This window comes from Pristiophorus japonicus, unplaced genomic scaffold (genome assembly GCF_044704955.1).
Source record: "Pristiophorus japonicus isolate sPriJap1 unplaced genomic scaffold, sPriJap1.hap1 HAP1_SCAFFOLD_79, whole genome shotgun sequence".
In the NCBI taxonomy this organism is placed as follows: domain Eukaryota; kingdom Metazoa; phylum Chordata; class Chondrichthyes; family Pristiophoridae; genus Pristiophorus; species Pristiophorus japonicus.
Window position 1 is genome coordinate 639236 of NW_027254707.1, and position 14916 is coordinate 654151.

The window sequence follows — 14916 nt, forward strand, 5'->3', positions numbered from 1 at the left end:
TCCGGCCGATACTTGATCAGTATATCTTCCTGTCTGTACGGATAAGTTCACCTCAATTGGGATAAGCATACATTCAGCGTCAATCTCCACCTCTGCCCTGAATATGTGCGCGTCCTGTTTCTCCAGAGCTGAAAAGATGAGAGAAGCTGCTTTTTGAATTCGTCCCTTGGCTGCCGAATTCAAAGCATACAGGAAATCAATCCGGGCTGGTAAAGCTGCCTGGTCTGATTAAAAGGCGGTGACACCCTGTATTGTAAGCATGTTCTCGTCTTCTGGCCTCAACATTAGTTTCAACGTATCGGATGATAAGCACCGCTCCCATTGTCTGGTAATGGTTCTGCTATTCCCACTAACACCTCCTCTGGAACATCCTTTGTTACGTTATTGCCCGATTACCACCCACTTTGCCTTTCTCCATTGTGCCATGTATTATTTCATCACTCCTTCGTTCCGCTGTATCACAAATGTTCCCATTTGACATTTCTCGCTGCGTATTTTTTCCAGGCGCTATTTTTGTTGAAAACATATGTAATCTTTAACTTTTTCCTGAAATATCGGAATTATTATCCGACAGAACGTGAAACCGGATTCTTCCTCCACAAAATCTGCACGACCTGCCGAGTTTTACATATTTAACTGTTTTTATTCATTCTATTTCCGTGTCCCTTTTAAGGGGATTTGCTGTCTGTCCGAGATCATTCTCTGTCTCTGTAAAATGGTGTGCTATCAGACCCTCATCATTCTGTGTCTGTTTCAAAGGGATGTGCTGTCTGTCCCGGATTACCAATTTGAAATTTCAAAACCTGCCTTTGGAGGGTAAGGAATATTAGTTTGTTTGTGTGTTTCAGACTGGGCTGTTTTTACGTCCCTCCCTCCCTGTCTATCACCTGTGGCTTCAATAACAGTCTCTGCGCCGCGTGGTCCTGAGCCCCACTGCACAATTGCCTTCAGGGATGATCGAAATCTCACTTTATTCTTTTAAAAGGGAACTGCTGTCAGTCAAGGGTGATTCTGCATCTGGGTAAAAGGGATGTCCTTGCAATCCCGGATCATTCTGTGTCTGTTTAAAAGGGCTGGTTGTCAGTTCCTTTTCATAATCTTTCCCTTTAAAACGGATTTTCTCAGAAACCCGGGTCATCCTGTATTGTTTGAGAAGGAGTATGATTTCAGCTGCAATGACCGAATTGTTAAACTATAGTGTTCCAATTTACATTGGGGTTGCCTGCGCCGGTGCGCACCCAGATCGCAGTGCATCTGTTCATTCACTCGAAATATGCTCATCTTTTCCTAAATCCACTCCTTGATATTGCAGTTGCCCCGAATTTGCTCGCAATATAAACAACAACACAATGAATGGTGCTGGCAGCGGCCGCGTGGCCTAATGGATAAGGCGTCTGACTTCGATTACAACCGCAAAGTTATCAGAAGATTGCAGGTTCGAGTCCTGCCGCGGTCAACTTAGCTCGCTACGTGAAATTTTATATTCTTTGTTGTGATTCTGCCGAGAAACCAACCATCTCTTCCAGTCACTCACCTGAAGTGAAGGAAGGCTGTTTGCTCAAAGAATCTCATTGCAGGTTTTCATCATTGTCGATATGCATGCACGGGCAGAGCAAGCTGTGAAGTGGACTTTTTTGCACCTTATTTCTGTTTGGATACAAAAAGCAGGAGATTGAATGGCTGACGATGTCTTATAGCAGAGACGAGGTGGCTGAGAGGTTAAGGCGATGGACTGCTAATCCATTGTGCTCTGCACGCATGGGTTCGAGTCCCATTCTCGTCGTCGTTGGCTTGCAGCTTAACCACTTTTTGACATTCACATTTAACCTCATCGCCAAATTCCCCTTTTACTTACAGGGATGCTGTACTTTCCTCATGTCACGTCTCAAATTAATAATATATTCGTCAAAAGGAGAACAGTTGCAGTACAATGCCGAGGGGCACTAATTAGATAGGTATCTGAGAGACAGCACATGAACGATGGGCCATAATATCATTTCTCACCACCGTCAGAATCTGAGAGCTGCGCTTTTCACTGTCGGCGGAACGTTGGTCCACGGTTATGATTCTCCCTTCGGAATGATCACATTTGAAATGCGAGAGGTCACGGGCCAAATCCCGGACGAACCCCGCCATGTTTTACTCAAAGTTCCGCTTCTAACAGCCGCTCGACATGTGAGAAAACAGACGTATTTCACGTTAAAACGTGTGATTTTACGCCGATGTTCCCTTAGCATCCAAATCCCAGAGCAAAGTGAATCCCGCCAAACTGAGTAAAGTTAAAATATCTCAGAGGTACTCGGCTCTGTGACTCGTTGGATAACCTAAAGCCTTGTTTGGTTCCGGCCGATACTTGATCAGTATATCTTCCTGTCTGTACGGATAAGTTCACCTCAATTGGGATAAGCATACATTCAGCGTCAATCTCCACCTCTGCCCTGAACATGTGTGCGTCCTGTGTCTCTAGAGCTGAAAAGATGAGAGAAGCTGCTTTTTGAATTCGTCCCTTTGCTGCCGAATTCAAAGCATACAGGAAATCAATCCGGGCTGGCAAAGCTGCCTGGTCTGATTAAAAGGCGGTGATCCCCTATATTGTAGGCATGTTCTCGTCTTCTGGCCTCAACATTAGGTTCAACATATCGGATGATAAGCACCGCTCCCATTGTCTGGTAATGGTTCTGCTATTCCCACTAACACTTCCTCTGGCCCATCCTTTGTTACGTTATTGCCCGATTACCACCCACTTTGCCTTTCTCCATTGTGCCATGTATTATTTCATCACTCCTTCGTTCCGCTGTATCACAAAAGTTCCCATTTGACATTTCTCGCTGCGTATTTTTTCCAGGCGCTATTTTTGTTGAAAACATCTGTAATCTTTAACTTTTTCCTGAAATATCGGAATTATTATCCGACAGGACGTGAAACCGGATTCTTCCTCCACAAAATCTGCACGACCTGCCGAGTTTTAAATATTTATCTGTTTTTATTCATTCTATTTCCGTGTCCCTTTTAAGGGGATTTGCTGTCTGTCTGAGATCATTCTCTGTCTCTGTAAAATGGTGTGCTATCAGACCCTCATCATTCTGTATCTGTTTCAAAGGGATGTGCTGTCTGTCCCGGATTTCCAATTTGAAATTTCAAAACCTGCCTTTGGAGGTTAAGGAATATTAGTTTGTTTGTGTGTTTCAGACTGGGCTGGTTTTACGTCCCTCGCTCCCTGTCCATCACCTGTGGCTTCAATAACAGTCTCTGCGCCGCGTGGTCCTGAGCCCCACTCCACAATTGCCTTCAGGGATGATCGAAATCTCACTTTATTCTTTTAAAAGTGAACTGCTGTCAGTCAAGGGTCATTCTGCATCTGGGTAAAAGGGATGTCCTTGCAATCCCGGATCATTCTGTGTCTGTTTAAATGGGCTGGTTGTCAGTTCCGGTTCATAATCTTTCTCTTTAAAACGGATTTTCTCATAAACCCGGCTCATCCTGTATTGTTTGAGAAGGAGTATGATTTCAGCTGCAACGACCGAATTGTTAAACTATAGTGTTCCAATTTACATTGGGGTTGCCTGCGCCGGTGCGCACCCAGATCGCAGTGCATCTGTTCATTCACTCGAAATATGCTCATCTTTTCCTAAATCCACTCCTTGATATTGCAGTTGCCCCGAATTTGCTCGCAATATATACAACAACACAATGAATGGTGCTGGTAGCGGACGCGTGGCCTAATGGATAAGGCGTCTGACTTCGATTACAACCGCAAAGTTATCAGAAGATTGCAGGTTCGAGTCCTGCCGCGGTCAACTTAGCTCGCTACGTGAAATTTTATATTCTTTGTTGTGATTCTGCCGAGAAATCAACCATCTCTTCCAGTCACTCACCTGAAGTGAAGGAAGGCTGTTTGCTTTAAGAATCTCATGGCAAGTTTTCATCATTGTCGATCTGCATGCACGGGCAGAGCAAGCTGTGAAGTGGACTTTCTTGCACATTATTTCTGTTTGGATACAAAAAGCAGGAGATTGAATGGCTGACGATGTCTTATAGCAGAGACGAGGTGGCTGGGAGGTTAAGGCGATAGATTGCTAATCCATTGTACTCTGCACGCATGGGTTCGAGTCCCATTCTCGTCGTCGTTGGCTTGCAGCTTAACCACTTTTTGACATTCACATTTAACCTCATCGCCAAATTCCCCTTTTACTTTCAGGGATGCTGTACTTTCCTCATGTCACGTCTCAAATTAATAATATATTCGTCAAAAGGAGAACAGTTGCAGTACAATGGCGAGGGGCACTAATTAGATAGGTATCTGAGAGACAGCACATGAACGATGGGCCATAATATCATTTCTCACCACCGTCAGAATCTGAGAGCTGCGCTTTTCACTGTCGGCGGCTCGTTGGTCCACGGTTATGATTCTCCCTTCGGACTGATCACATTTGAAATGCGAGAGGTCACGGGCCAAATCCCGGACGAACCCCGCCATGTTTTACTCAAAGTTCCGCTTCTAACAGCCGCTCGACATGTGAGAAAACAGACGTATTTCACGTTAAAACGTGTGATTTTACGCCGATGTTCCCTGAGCATCCAAATCCCAGAGCAAAGTGAATCCCGCCAAACTGAGTAAAGTTAAAATATCTCAGACGTACTCGGCTCTGTGACTAGTTGGATAACCTAAAGCCTTGTTTGGTTCCGGCCGATACTTGATCAGTATATCTTCCTGTCTGTACGGATAAGTTCACCTCAATTGGGATAAGCATACATTCAGCGTCAATCTCCACCTCTGCCCTGAACATGTGTGCGTCCTGTGTCTCTAGAGCTGAAAAGATGAGAGAAGCTGCTTTTTGAATTCGTCCCTTGGCTGCCGAATTCAAACCATACAGGAAATCAATCCGGGCTGGCAAAGCTGCCTGGTCTGATTAAAAGGCGGTGATACCCTATATTGTAAGCATGTTCTCGTCTTCTGGCCTCAACATTAGGTTCAACGTATCGGATGATAAGCACCGCTCCCATTGTCTGGTTTGGTTCTGCTATTCCCACTAACACTTCCTCTGGACCATCCTTTGTTACGTTATTGCCCGATTACCACCCACTTTGCCTTTCTCCATTGTGCCATGTATTATTTAATCAGTCCTTCGTTCTGCTGTATCACAAATGTTCCCATTTGACATTTCTCGCTGCGTATTTTTTCCAGGCGCTATTTTTGTTGAAAACATCTGTAATCTTTAACTTTTTCCTGAAATATCGGAATTATTATCCGACAGAACGTGAAACCGGATTCTTCCTCCACAAAATCTGCACGACCTGCCGAGTTTTAAATATTTATCTGTTTTTATTCATTCTATTTCCGTGTCCCTTTTAAGGGGATTTGCTGTCTGTCCGAGATCATTCTCTGTCTCTGTAAAATGGTGTGCTATCAGACCCTCATCATTCTGTGTCTGTTTCAAAGGGATGTGCTGTCTGTCCCGGATTTCCAATTTGAAATTTCAAAACCTGCCTTTGGAGGTTAAGGAATATTAGTTTGTTTGTGTGTTTCAGACTGGGCTGGTTTTACGTCCCTCCCTCCCTCCTTGTCTATCACCTGTGGCTTCAATAACAGTCTCTGCGCCGCGTGGTCCTGAGCCCCACTACACAATTGCCTTCAGGGATGATCGAAATCTCACTTTATTCTTTTAAAAGGGAACTGCTGTCAGTCAAGGGTCATTCTGCATCTGGGTAAAAGGGATGTCCGTGCAATCCCGGATCATTCTGTGTCTGTTTAAAAGGGCTGGTTGTCAGTTCCTTTTCATAATCTTTCCCTTTAAAACGGATTTTCTCAGAAACCCGGGTCATCCTGTATTGTTTGAGAAGGAGTATGATTTCAGCTGCAATGACCGAATTGTTAAACTATAGTGTTCCAATTTACATTGGGTTTGCCTGCGCCGGTGCGCACCCAGATCGCAGTGCATCTGTTCATTCACTCGAAATATGCTCATCTTTTCCTAAATCCACTCCTTGATATTGCAGTTGCCCCGAATTTGCTCGCAATATATACAACAACACAATGAATGGTGCTGGCAGCGGCCGCGTGGCCTAATGGATAAGGCGTCTGACTTCGATTACAACCGCAAAGTTATCAGAAGATTGCAGGTTCGAGTCCTGCCGCGGTCAACGTAGCTCGCTGCGTGAAATTTTATATTCTTTGTTGTGATTCTGCCGAGAAACCAACCATCTCTTCCAGTCACTCACCTGAAGTGAAGGAAGGCTGTTTGCTCAAAGAATCTCATTGCAAGTTTTCATCATTGTCGATATGCATGCACGGGCAGAGCAAGCTGTGAAGTGGACTTTTTTGCACCTTATTTCTGTTTGGATACAAAAAGCAGGAGATTGAATGGCTGACGATGTCTTATAGCAGAGACGAGGTGGCTGAGAGGTTAAGGCGATGGACTGCTAATCTATTGTGCTCTGCACGCATGGGTTCGAGTCCCATTCTCGTCGTCGTTGGCTTGCAGCTTAACCACTTTTTGACATTCACATTTAACCTCATCGCCAAATTCCCCTTTTACTTACAGGGATGCTGTACTTTCCTCATGTCACGTCTCAAATTAATAATATATTCGTCAAAAGGAGAACAGTTGCAGTACAATGGCGAGGGGCACTAATTAGATAGGTATCTGAGAGACAGCACATGCACGATGGGCCATAATATCATTTCTCACCACCGTCAGAATCTGAGAGCTGCGCTTTTCACTGTCGGCGCCTCGTTGGTCCACGGTTATGATTCTCCCTTCGGATTGATCACATTTGAAATGCGAGAGGTCACGGGCCAAATCCCGGACGAACCCCGCCATGTTTTACTCAAAGTTCCGCTTCCAACAGCCGCTCGACATGTGAGAAAACAGACGTATTTCACGTTAAAACGTGTGATTTTACGCCGATGTTCCCTTAGCATCCAAATCCCAGAGCAAAGTGAATCCCGCCAAACTGAGTAAAGTTAAAATATCTCAGAGGTACTCGGCTCTGTGACTCGTTGGATAACCTAAAGCCTTGTTTGGTTCCGGCCGATACTTGATCAGTATATCTTCCTGTCTGTACGGATAAATTCACCTCAATTGGGATAAGCATACATTCAGCGTCAATCTCCACTTCTGCCCTGAACATGTATGCGTCCTGTGTCTCTAGAGCTGAAAAGATGAGAGAAGCTGCTTTTTGAATTCGTCCCTTGGCTGCCGAATTCAAAGCATACAGGAAATCAATCCGGGCTGGCAAAGCTGCCTGGTCTGATTAAAAGGCGGTGATACCCTATATTGTAGGCATGTTCTCGTCTTCTGGCCTCAACATTAGGTTCAACGTATCGGATGATAAGCACCGCTCCCATTGTCTGGTAATGGTTCTGCTATTCCCACTAACACTTCCTCTGGCCCATCCTTTGTTACGTTATTGCCCGATTACCACCCACTTTGCCTTTCTCCATTGTGCCATGTATTATTTCATCACTCCTTCGTTCCGCTGTATCACAAAAGTTCCCATTTTACATTTCTCGCTGCGTATTTTTTCCAGGCGCTATTTTTGTTGAAAACATCTGTAATCTTTAACTTTTTCCTGAAATATCGGAATTATTATCCGACAGAACGTGAAACCGGATTCTTCCTCCACAAAATCTGCACGACCTGCCGAGTTTTAAATATTTATCTGTTTTTATTAATTCTATTTCCGTGTCCCTTTTAAGGGGATTTGCTGTCTGTCTGAGATCATTCTCTGTCTCTGTAAAATGGTGTGCTATCAGACCCTCATCATTCTGTGTCTGTTTCAAAGGGATGTGCTGTCTGTCCCGGATTTCCAATTTGAAATTTCAAAACCTGCCTTTGGAGGTTAAGGAATATTAGTTTGTTTGTGTGTTTCAGACTGGGCTGGTTTTACGTCCCTAGCTCCCTGTCCATCACCTGTGGCTTCAATAACAGTCTCTGCGCCGCGTGGTCCTGAGCCCCACTCCACAATTGCCTTCAGGGATGATCGAAATCTCACTTTATTCTTTTAAAAGTGAACTGCTGTCAGTCAAGGGTCATTCTGCATCTGGGTAAAAGGGATGTCCTTGCAATCCCGGATCATTCTGTGTCTGTTTAAATGGGCTGGTTGTCAGTTCCGGTTCATAATCTTTCTCTTTAAAACGGATTTTCTCATAAACCCGGCTCATCCTGTATTGTTTGAGAAGGAGTATGATTTCAGCTGCAACGACCGAATTGTTAAACTATAGTGTTCCAATTTACATTGGGTTTGCCTGCGCCGGTGCGCACCCAGATCGCAGTGCATCTGTTCATTCACTCGAAATATGCTCATCTTTTCCTAAATCCACTCCTTGATATTGCAGTTGCCCCGAATTTGCTCGCAATATATACAACAACACAATGAATGGTGCTGGTAGCGGACGCGTGGCCTAATGGATAAGGCGTCTGACTTCGATTACAACCGCAAAGTTATCAGAAGATTGCAGGTTCGAGTCCTGCCGCGGTCAACTTAGCTCGCTACGTGAAATTTTATATTCTTTGTTGTGATTCTGCCGAGAAATCAACCATCTCTTCCAGTCACTCACCTGAAGTGAAGGAAGGCTGTTTGCTTTAAGAATCTCATGGCAAGTTTTCATCATTGTCGATCTGCATGCACGGGCAGAGCAAGCTGTGAAGTGGACTTTCTTGCACATTATTTCTGTTTGGATACAAAAAGCAGGAGATTGAATGGCTGACGATGTCTTATAGCAGAGACGAGGTGGCTGGGAGGTTAAGGCGATAGATTGCTAATCCATTGTACTCTGCACGCATGGGTTCGAGTCCCATTCTCGTCGTCGTTGGCTTGCAGCTTAACCACTTTTTGACATTCACATTTAACCTCATCGCCAAATTCCCCTTTTACTTTCAGGGATGCTGTACTTTCCTCATGTCACGTCTCAAATTAATAATATATTCGTCAAAAGGAGAACAGTTGCAGTACAATGGCGAGGGGCACTAATTAGATAGGTATCTGAGAGACAGCACATGAACGATGGGCCATAATATCATTTCTCACCACCGTCAGAATCTGAGATCTGCGCTTTTCACTGTCGGCGGCTCGTTGGTCCACGGTTATGATTCTCCCTTCGGACTGATCACATTTGAAATGCGAGAGGTCACGGGCCAAATCCCGGACGAACCCCGCCATGTTTTACTCAAAGTTCCGCTTCTAACAGCCGCTCGACATGTGAGAAAACAGACGTATTTCACGTTAAAACGTGTGATTTTACGCCGATGTTCCCTGAGCATCCAAATCCCAGAGCAAAGTGAATCCCGCCAAACTGAGTAAAGTTAAAATATCTCAGACGTACTCGGCTCTGTGACTAGTTGGATAACCTAAAGCCTTGTTTGGTTCCGGCCGATACTTGATCAGTATATCTTCCTGTCTGTACGGATAAGTTCACCTCAATTGGGATAAGCATACATTCAGCGTCAATCTCCACCTCTGCCCTGAACATGTGTGCGTCCTGTGTCTCTAGAGCTGAAAAGATGAGAGAAGCTGCTTTTTGAATTCGTCCCTTGGCTGCCGAATTCAAACCATACAGGAAATCAATCCGGGCTGGCAAAGCTGCCTGGTCTGATTAAAAGGCGGTGATACCCTATATTGTAAGCATGTTCTCGTCTTCTGGCCTCAACATTAGGTTCAACGTATCGGATGATAAGCACCGCTCCCATTGTCTGGTTTGGTTCTGCTATTCCCACTAACACTTCCTCTGGACCATCCTTTGTTACGTTATTGCCCGATTACCACCCACTTTGCCTTTCTCCATTGTGCCATGTATTATTTAATCAGTCCTTCGTTCTGCTGTATCACAAATGTTCCCATTTGACATTTCTCGCTGCGTATTTTTTCCAGGCGCTATTTTTGTTGAAAACATCTGTAATCTTTAACTTTTTCCTGAAATATCGGAATTATTATCCGACAGAACGTGAAACCGGATTCTTCCTCCACAAAATCTGCACGACCTGCCGAGTTTTAAATATTTATCTGTTTTTATTCATTCTATTTCCGTGTCCCTTTTAAGGGGATTTGCTGTCTGTCCGAGATCATTCTCTGTCTCTGTAAAATGGTGTGCTATCAGACCCTCATCATTCTGTGTCTGTTTCAAAGGGATGTGCTGTCTGTCCCGGATTTCCAATTTGAAATTTCAAAACCTGCCTTTGGAGGTTAAGGAATATTAGTTTGTTTGTGTGTTTCAGACTGGGCTGGTTTTACGTCCCTCCCTCCCTCCTTGTCTATCACCTGTGGCTTCAATAACAGTCTCTGCGCCGCGTGGTCCTGAGCCCCACTACACAATTGCCTTCAGGGATGATCGAAATCTCACTTTATTCTTTTAAAAGGGAACTGCTGTCAGTCAAGGGTCATTCTGCATCTGGGTAAAAGGGATGTCCGTGCAATCCCGGATCATTCTGTGTCTGTTTAAAAGGGCTGGTTGTCAGTTCCTTTTCATAATCTTTCCCTTTAAAACGGATTTTCTCAGAAACCCGGGTCATCCTGTATTGTTTGAGAAGGAGTATGATTTCAGCTGCAATGACCGAATTGTTAAACTATAGTGTTCCAATTTACATTGGGTTTGCCTGCGCCGGTGCGCACCCAGATCGCAGTGCATCTGTTCATTCACTCGAAATATGCTCATCTTTTCCTAAATCCACTCCTTGATATTGCAGTTGCCCCGAATTTGCTCGCAATATATACAACAACACAATGAATGGTGCTGGCAGCGGCCGCGTGGCCTAATGGATAAGGCGTCTGACTTCGATTACAACCGCAAAGTTATCAGAAGATTGCAGGTTCGAGTCCTGCCGCGGTCAACGTAGCTCGCTGCGTGAAATTTTATATTCTTTGTTGTGATTCTGCCGAGAAACCAACCATCTCTTCCAGTCACTCACCTGAAGTGAAGGAAGGCTGTTTGCTCAAAGAATCTCATTGCAAGTTTTCATCATTGTCGATATGCATGCACGGGCAGAGCAAGCTGTGAAGTGGACTTTTTTGCACCTTATTTCTGTTTGGATACAAAAAGCAGGAGATTGAATGGCTGACGATGTCTTATAGCAGAGACGAGGTGGCTGAGAGGTTAAGGCGATGGACTGCTAATCTATTGTGCTCTGCACGCATGGGTTCGAGTCCCATTCTCGTCGTCGTTGGCTTGCAGCTTAACCACTTTTTGACATTCACATTTAACCTCATCGCCAAATTCCCCTTTTACTTACAGGGATGCTGTACTTTCCTCATGTCACGTCTCAAATTAATAATATATTCGTCAAAAGGAGAACAGTTGCAGTACAATGGCGAGGGGCACTAATTAGATAGGTATCTGAGAGACAGCACATGCACGATGGGCCATAATATCATTTCTCACCACCGTCAGAATCTGAGAGCTGCGCTTTTCACTGTCGGCGCCTCGTTGGTCCACGGTTATGATTCTCCCTTCGGATTGATCACATTTGAAATGCGAGAGGTCACGGGCCAAATCCCGGACGAACCCCGCCATGTTTTACTCAAAGTTCCGCTTCCAACAGCCGCTCGACATGTGAGAAAACAGACGTATTTCACGTTAAAACGTGTGATTTTACGCCGATGTTCCCTTAGCATCCAAATCCCAGAGCAAAGTGAATCCCGCCAAACTGAGTAAAGTTAAAATATCTCAGAGGTACTCGGCTCTGTGACTCGTTGGATAACCTAAAGCCTTGTTTGGTTCCGGCCGATACTTGATCAGTATATCTTCCTGTCTGTACGGATAAATTCACCTCAATTGGGATAAGCATACATTCAGCGTCAATCTCCACTTCTGCCCTGAACATGTATGCGTCCTGTGTCTCTAGAGCTGAAAAGATGAGAGAAGCTGCTTTTTGAATTCGTCCCTTGGCTGCCGAATTCAAAGCATACAGGAAATCAATCCGGGCTGGCAAAGCTGCCTGGTCTGATTAAAAGGCGGTGATACCCTATATTGTAGGCATGTTCTCGTCTTCTGGCCTCAACATTAGGTTCAACGTATCGGATGATAAGCACCGCTCCCATTGTCTGGTAATGGTTCTGCTATTCCCACTAACACTTCCTCTGGCCCATCCTTTGTTACGTTATTGCCCGATTACCACCCACTTTGCCTTTCTCCATTGTGCCATGTATTATTTCATCACTCCTTCGTTCCGCTGTATCACAAAAGTTCCCATTTTACATTTCTCGCTGCGTATTTTTTCCAGGCGCTATTTTTGTTGAAAACATCTGTAATCTTTAACTTTTTCCTGAAATATCGGAATTATTATCCGACAGAACGTGAAACCGGATTCTTCCTCCACAAAATCTGCACGACCTGCCGAGTTTTAAATATTTATCTGTTTTTATTAATTCTATTTCTGTGTCCCTTTTAAGGGGATTTGCTGTCTGTCTGAGATCATTCTCTGTCTCTGTAAAATGGTGTGCTATCAGACCCTCATCATTCTGTGTCTGTTTCAAAGGGATGTGCTGTCTGTCCCGGATTTCCAATTTGAAATTTCAAAACCTGCCTTTGGAGGTTAAGGAATATTAGTTTGTTTGTGTGTTTCAGACTGGGCTGGTTTTACGTCACTCCCTCCCTCCTTGTCTATCACCTATGGCTTCAATAACAGTCTCTGCGCCGCGTGGTCCTGAGCCCCACTACACAATTGCCTTCAGGGATGATCGAAATCTAACTTTATTCTTTTAAAAGGGAACTGCTGTCAGTCAAGGGTGATTCTGCATCTGGGTAAAAGGGATGTCCGTGCAATCCCGGATCATTCTGTGTCTGTTTAAAAGGGCTGGTTGTCAGTTCCTTTTCATAATCTTTCCCTTTAAAACGGATTTTCTGAGAAACCCGGTTCATCCTGTATTGTTTGAGAAGGAGTATGATTTCAGCTGCAATGACCGAATTGTTAAACTATAGTGTTCCAATTTACATTGGGGTTGCCTGCGCCGGTGCGCACCCAGATCGCAGTGCATCTGTTCATTCACTCGAAATATGCTCATCTTTTCCTAAATCCACTCCTTGATATTGCAGTTGCCCCGAATTTGCTCGCAATATATACAACAACACAATGAATGGTGCTGGCAGCGGCCGCGTGGCCTAATGGATAAGGCGTCTGACTTCGATTACAACCGCAAAGTTATCAGAAGATTGCAGGTTCGAGTCCTGCCGCGGTCAACGTAGCTCGCTGCGTGAAATTTTATATTCTTTGTTGTGATTCTGCCGAGAAACCAACCATCACTTCCAGTCACTCACCTGAAGTGAAGGAAGGCTGTTTGCTCAAAGAATCTCATTGCAAGTTTTCATCATTGTCGATATGCATGCACGGGCAGAGCAAGCTGTGAAGTGGACTTTTTTGCACCTTATTTCTGTTTGGATACAAAAAGCAGGAGATTGAATGGCTGACGATGTCTTATAGCAGAGACGAGGTGGCTGAGAGGTTAAGGCGATGGACTGCTAATCCATTGTGCTCTGCACGCATGGGTTCGAGTCCCATTCTCGTCGTCGTTGGCTTGCAGCTTAACCACTTTTTGACATTCACATTTAACCTCATCGCCAAATTCCCCTTTTACTTACAGGGATGCTGTACGTTCCTCATGTCACGTCTCAAATTAATAATATATTCGTCAAAAGGAGAACAGTTGCAGTACAATGGCGAGGGGCACTAATTAGATAGGTATCTGAGAGACAGCACATGAACGATGGGCCATAATATCATTTCTCACCACCGTCAGAATCTGAGAGCTGCGCTTTTCACTGTCGGCGGCTCGTTGGTCCACGGTTATGATTCTCCCTTCGGACTGATCACATTTGAAATGCGAGAGGTCACGGGCCAAATCCCGGACGAACCCCGCCATGTTTTACTCAAAGTTCCGCTTCTAACAGCCGCTCGACATGTGAGAAAACAGACGTATTTCACGTTAAAACGTGTGATTTTACGCCGATGTTCCCTGAGCATCCAAATCCCAGAGCAAAGTGAATCCCGCCAAACTGAGTAAAGTTAAAATATCTCAGACGTACTCGGCTCTGTGACTAGTTGGATAACCTAAAGCCTTGTTTGGTTCCGGCCGATACTTGATCAGTATATCTTCCTGTCTGTACGGATAAGTTCACCTCAATTGGGATAAGCATACATTCAGCGTCAATCTCCACCTCTGCCCTGAACATGTGTGCGTCCTGTGTCTCTAGAGCTGAAAAGATGAGAGAAGCTGCTTTTTGAATTCGTCCCTTGGCTGCCGAATTCAAAGCATACAGGAAATCAATCCGGGCTGGCAAAGCTGCCTGGTCTGATTAAAAGGCGGTGATACCCTATATTGTAAGCATGTTCTCGTCTTCTGGCCTCAACATTAGGTTCAACGTATCGGATGATAAGCACCGCTCCCATTGTCTGGTTTGGTTCTGCTATTCCCACTAACACTTCCTCTGGACCATCCTTTGTTACGTTATTGCCCGATTACCACCCACTTTGCCTTTCTCCATTGTGCCATGTATTATTTAATCAGTCCTTCGTTCTGCTGTATCACAAATGTTCCCATTTGACATTTCTCGCTGCGTATTTTTTCCAGGCGCTATTTTTGTTGAAAACATCTGTAATCTTTAACTTTTTCCTGAAATATCGGAATTATTATCCGACAGAACGTGAAACCGGATTCTTCCTCCACAAAATCTGCACGACCTGCCGAGTTTTAAATATTTATCTGTTTTTATTCATTCTATTTCCGTGTCCCTTTTAAGGGGATTTGCTGTCTGTCCGAGATCATTCTCTGTCTCTGTAAAATGGTGTGCTATCAGACCCTCATCATTCTGTGTCTGTTTCAAAGGGATGTGCTGTCTATCCCGGATTTCCAATTTGAAATTTCAAAACCTGCCTTTGGAGGTTAAGGAATATTAGTTTGTTTGTGTGTTTCAGACTGGGCTGGTTT

At 44.5% G+C, this 14916-nt stretch overlaps 10 non-coding genes across 10 annotated transcripts; all 10 read left to right on the forward strand.

The window, feature by feature from the left end:
* Positions 1-1367: 1367 nt before the first annotated feature.
* trnar-ucg (transfer RNA arginine (anticodon UCG)) lies at positions 1368-1456 on the forward strand. The gene is given in 2 exon segments: positions 1368-1404; positions 1421-1456. It is a non-coding gene; the product is annotated as a tRNA-Arg (tRNA).
* A 245-nt stretch (positions 1457-1701) lies between these two features.
* On the forward strand, positions 1702-1783 carry trnas-gcu (transfer RNA serine (anticodon GCU)). Its single transcript has one exon. It is a non-coding gene; the product is annotated as a tRNA-Ser (tRNA).
* Positions 1784-3708: 1925 nt separating this feature from the next.
* On the forward strand, positions 3709-3797 carry trnar-ucg (transfer RNA arginine (anticodon UCG)). Its single transcript is given in 2 exon segments — positions 3709-3745; positions 3762-3797. It is a non-coding gene; the product is annotated as a tRNA-Arg (tRNA).
* A 2255-nt stretch (positions 3798-6052) lies between these two features.
* trnar-ucg (transfer RNA arginine (anticodon UCG)) lies at positions 6053-6141 on the forward strand. The gene is given in 2 exon segments: positions 6053-6089; positions 6106-6141. It is a non-coding gene; the product is annotated as a tRNA-Arg (tRNA).
* Positions 6142-6386: 245 nt separating this feature from the next.
* Positions 6387-6468, forward strand: trnas-gcu (transfer RNA serine (anticodon GCU)). The gene has a single exon. It is a non-coding gene; the product is annotated as a tRNA-Ser (tRNA).
* A 1925-nt stretch (positions 6469-8393) lies between these two features.
* trnar-ucg (transfer RNA arginine (anticodon UCG)) lies at positions 8394-8482 on the forward strand. Its single transcript is given in 2 exon segments — positions 8394-8430; positions 8447-8482. It is a non-coding gene; the product is annotated as a tRNA-Arg (tRNA).
* A 2255-nt stretch (positions 8483-10737) lies between these two features.
* On the forward strand, positions 10738-10826 carry trnar-ucg (transfer RNA arginine (anticodon UCG)). Its single transcript is given in 2 exon segments — positions 10738-10774; positions 10791-10826. It is a non-coding gene; the product is annotated as a tRNA-Arg (tRNA).
* Positions 10827-11071: 245 nt separating this feature from the next.
* Positions 11072-11153, forward strand: trnas-gcu (transfer RNA serine (anticodon GCU)). Its single transcript has one exon. It is a non-coding gene; the product is annotated as a tRNA-Ser (tRNA).
* A 1929-nt stretch (positions 11154-13082) lies between these two features.
* Positions 13083-13171, forward strand: trnar-ucg (transfer RNA arginine (anticodon UCG)). The gene is given in 2 exon segments: positions 13083-13119; positions 13136-13171. It is a non-coding gene; the product is annotated as a tRNA-Arg (tRNA).
* A 245-nt stretch (positions 13172-13416) lies between these two features.
* Positions 13417-13498, forward strand: trnas-gcu (transfer RNA serine (anticodon GCU)). Its single transcript has one exon. It is a non-coding gene; the product is annotated as a tRNA-Ser (tRNA).
* The last annotated feature ends 1418 nt before the right edge of the window (positions 13499-14916 follow it).